This window comes from Adiantum capillus-veneris, chromosome 1 (genome assembly GCF_014529385.1).
Source record: "Adiantum capillus-veneris isolate H3 chromosome 1, ASM1452938v2, whole genome shotgun sequence".
NCBI lineage: Eukaryota > Viridiplantae > Streptophyta > Polypodiopsida > Polypodiales > Pteridaceae > Adiantum > Adiantum capillus-veneris.
In genome coordinates this window covers 137,410,942-137,415,662 of record NC_140931.1, presented here as the reverse complement: position 1 = coordinate 137,415,662, position 4,721 = coordinate 137,410,942, and the positions used below count along the sequence as shown (strand labels likewise).

At 43.2% G+C, this 4,721-nt stretch overlaps 1 pseudogene; it reads left to right on the top strand.

Annotated features, from left to right (window-relative positions):
- The first annotated feature begins 1,424 nt into the window (after window positions 1-1,424).
- Window positions 1,425-2,795, top strand: LOC147465646 (25S ribosomal RNA; annotated as a pseudogene).
- The last annotated feature ends 1,926 nt before the right edge of the window (window positions 2,796-4,721 follow it).

The window sequence follows — 4,721 nt, the reverse complement described above, 5'->3', positions numbered from 1 at the left end:
AGAAGTTGAGTTTAGAGCGTCTCCACATGTCTGGTAAGGGTCTCGCAATCCCTTAGCATGCCTCTATGCCCTAGTCAGGTTAGCTACATCCTTGGTAGACATATTTTTATGTTTGCTAAGGTTTTTGTTGAGTTGTAGTCAATGAGGATCCATAAAATCCCATATCATTGGTGTCATTGCCAAGGATGAAGTGCCTAGACTAGTGTTGTTACATTTTTTGAGAGTCTAACTGAAGAGAAAAATACATACAGTGTTGTGCAAAATTGATTTTGGAATTTGATTGGTGGATCTTTTGTTTTTAAACAGATGACTAACTAATGATATAAATCTGAAGCTCATATAGCCCAAGGACTTCTTTCGTAGGCTGCTCTATAGACCAATCCTCTTGTGAGCTCTAGGAATCCCAACCATGGAGTATCTAAGAGTTGCACTTTGTGCGATTAGAGGCATCAGGGGTGAAACGCCCTCGACCTATTCTCAAACTTTAAATAGGTAAGCAGTCAGGGTTTCTTTGTTGGGCCCCGGTGCAAAATGCAAGCTCTAAGTGGGCCATTTTTGGTAAGCAGAACTAGCAATGCAAGATGAACAAAAAAAAGGGGGGTTACGGTGCCAAATTGCACTGTAACCTAGATACCACAAAGGACGTTGATTAATTAAGACAGCACGATGGTGTTCATGGAAGTTGAAATCTACTAAGGAGTGTGTAACAACTCACTTGCCAAATCAACTAGCCCCAAAAATGCATGGCCATTAAGCACGCGACCTATATCCGGCCATAAGGGTGAGTGTGAGGCCCCAATGAGTAGAGGGCGTGGGGGTCATTGTGAAACTCTAGGCGTGAAGCCTAGTGAAATGGCCCCCATTGTAGATCTTGGTGGTAGTAACAAATATTCAAATGAGACTTTGAAGACCATAGTGAAAAAAGTGCTTGATGGTCTCCTCTTAAGCTCCCATGAGAGAGAGAGAGAGAGAGAGAGAGAGAGAGAGAGAGAGAGAGAGAGAGAGAGCTACTTTTAAACCTGCTACCAAGTTCTTTGGAGGTGCCACCAAGCTACTCTCTCCCAAACCTGCTAAATTTCAACCTACTAAATTTAGACAATTTGTGGTAAGTTAAAAATTTACCCTAAGGCTTCTCAGACTTCATACTTGGAGTCTAAAGAGTCATTCTAATGACTTCAACTTAGCATAGCTACATTCTACTTTTAAACTCTTATGATTTCTCTAGGTCATCTCCATTGTAATGTACCTTCGATCAAGGCTTCTCAGGATGTATTCATCCTTCCTTGACATGTAGCTATGACCAAGATAATTAAATAGCAATTATCCTTGCTCTTTTATGGACTTCTCCCCTTTTGGTCCCAAGCCTTTGACCGGGTTGGTCCCTAAGCACGTAATCAACTTCACTTGTTCTCTTTTATTTTTCCTGGACTTAAGTGGCCAAATAAAGATGGAAAATACTTGAAGAAGGATAGAACTTAATTTTTATGATAATGTGCCCACTAGCTAATTGTCGTAGACCGTCACGGTCGTAGAACATTGCCTCTCATGGGGTGGCCCTTCCTAGGCGATGAATAGCTATCTCAAACTGGTACAAACAAGGGGGAATCAGACAGTTTAATTAAAAACAAAGAATTGCAATGGTCCCCATGGATGTTGACGCAACGTGATTTTTGCCCAGTGCTCTGAATATCAAAGTGAAGAAATTCAACCAAGCGTGGGTAAACATCAAGAGTCGTTATGACTCTCTGAAGGTAGCCAAATGCCTCCTCATATAATTAGTGATGCGCATGATGGATTAACAAGATTCCCATTGTCCCTGTCTACTATCTAGTGAAACCACAACCAAAGAAATGGGCTTGGAAAAACCAACGGATAAAGAAGACACTATTGAGCTTGACTTTAGTCCAACTTTGTGAAATGAGAGGTGTAGAATAAGTGGGGGCCTTTGGTGCAAGTGAAATACCACTACTTTTAACGTTATTTTACTTACTTCGTGAAGTAAACGTGGGCCTCTACCCTGCTTCTAGTCTTAAGGCACGCTCGCATGCCGATCCAAGTGAAAGACATTGTTAGTGTTTGGCTAGAGCAGCACATCTGTTAAAGATAACGCAAGTGTCCTACAATGAGCTCAATGAGAACAAAAATCTTGTGTGGAACAAAAGGTTAAAAGCTCACTTGATTTTGATTTTTAGTACAATACAGACTTTGAAAGCCTGGCCTATCTATCCTTTAGTCTTTCAAAATCTGAAGCTAGATGTGTTAGAGAAGTTACCATAGGAATAACTGACTTGTGGCAGTCAAGCGTTCATAACGATGTTGCTTTTTATCCTTCGATGTCGGCTCTTCCTATCATTGCGAAGCACATTTCACCTAGTGTTGGATTGTTCACCCACCAATAGAGAACATGCCAGTTGGGTTTTGACCATTATGAAACAAGTTAGTTTTACCCTACTGATGAGCGATAACGCAATAGTAATTTAACTTAGTACAAGAGGAACCATTGATTCACATAATTAGTCATTGCACTCAGTTGAAAAGTCAGTGATACAAAGCTACCATGTGTAGGATTATAACTAAACACCTCTAAGTTAGAATCCATGCTAGAAGCAGCACTCTCTACCTCCTCGATTGTTACTCGGCAGAAGTGGCAAGCTCGAGGGATCTGAATGGCGATTCCGATCAATTGGAGAGATAAATCCTTTGTAGACGCCTTAAATATGTGGTTGGGTATTGTAAGTGGTAGACTAGCCTTTTTGCTACAATCCATTGGGATTCAGTTCGTTGTTGGACAATTGGTCTCCTCTTTGCTTTGCATCATGGGGTTTGCAACGGGCCTTAGCCTAGAAACCCCCCCTCCCCCTCTGGTAGTCCCGGGAACGTGATGGAGAAGTGAAATATGCACCTAGAAAACTTAAGCTTGGATGAAAGGTGCCATGACGCTTTGTCTAACATGCTTCATTGCGATCCCTTGCACCTTCCGAGATTCATGGGGGACCATGCACACAATGACCATAGGGGATCGATGTTGCAAGATTGAGTGCATCGCCTCGGTAAACCCCCCCCCCCCCCCCCCCCCCCCCACCCCCCCCCCCCCACCCCAATGCATCGTGGGGCATTAGGAGAAGTTTGAGGTCTTAAATTGTTGTTGGAATTAGGGTTGCAAAGAAACACACACATCTTGGAAAAGACGAAGGAAGCTTAAGGCACACAATAGAGAGTGTGTTACTTAGTATGCAATGGAGAGATAGATAGCCCTAGAGTGATGGGCGTATATAGAATGCTCGGGGGAAAAACCTCCTAAAGAGGGAAAAAATGCCCCGGCGGTCCTAGTGTGTTCACACACATCACTACCACATGTATATGGTAACAACCCCGGCGGTCCTAGTGTGTTCACACACATCACTACCACATGTATATGGTAACAGATCGCCCGTGGAGTGATGCGTGAACGAGAGCTCGCACATGAGTAAAGGGAAGTGCCATGCCCTGAGGACATGATCAGTCCATAAAGGGGAGTAAGCCCAAAGCTTTGTGGAAAGCTTCAAGCTTCTCACGAGACAATGCCTTTGTGAAAAGATCTGCAAGGTTGTCCTATGTTGGCACATAAGCCAAGCTAATCTCTCCTGCTAAGAGCCTCTCCCTGACATAGTGGTAATGCACCTCAATGTGCTTTGTGCAAGCATGAAAAACTGGGTTCCTCGCAACTGCCAATGCGCTCTGCCTGTCAGTGTAGATAGTGTTGGCAGTGTCCTTTCCAACACCCAAATTAGCCATAAGGCATTTGAGCCATACACACTCAATCGTAGCTGTGAAGACTGCGCTGTACTCAGCCTCACAACTCGAAGTGGCCACAGTAGGTTGTTTCTTGCTTAACCATGATATACATGAACTGCCAAGCATAAAACAAAAACCACTTGTGGACACTCGCGTGTCAAAACAACCAGCCCAATCTGAGTCTGAAACAGCATGTAAGTCTGCGGCAATGATCCCCCCTTGGGATAAAACAAGCCAAGATGTAAAGTGCCACTAAGGTAGCGAAAAATCCTCTTGACAGCCTGCCAATGCTTAGACCCTAGGCTATGCATAAATCTGTTGACCTGTGAGACTGTAAACTGAATATCTGGCCTCCTGTTGCATACATAAATGAGGCAGCCAATAGCAGTTCGGTAAAGAGTGACATCAGCAGGATCGCCAGCATCATGTGGACTCAACTTCAAACCTGTTTCCATGGGAGTGGCAATAGGTTTGCAATCCTCAAGTCCAAACTTACATAGCAATCTCTCTATGTAACTTTTCTGACACAAGGCAATACCACCATCACACTGCTTAAACTGTATACCCAAGTAATGATGCAACAGCCCCAAATCTTTCATCTTGAAGGTAGCATTCAAATCAGCCTTAAATTAAGCAATATGGCTCTCATTTGGTCCAGTGAAGATCAGCAAATCATCGACATAAAGAACCACAATGAGAAGTAGATCACCCTCACGCTTTACATACAATGTGCTTTTTGTTGGATTGTTGCGAAAGCCTCGTTTAACCAAATGAGTGTCAGCTTTCTCATACCAAGCACGAGGAGATTTCTTCAACCCATACAAAGTCTTCTTACATCTGCACACTTTGTCCTCTTGTCCTTTTATGACAAAACCGCGAGGCTGCATTACATAAACTTCCTCAAATATGTCACCATTCAAGAAAGCAGTAACAATGTCTGATTGATG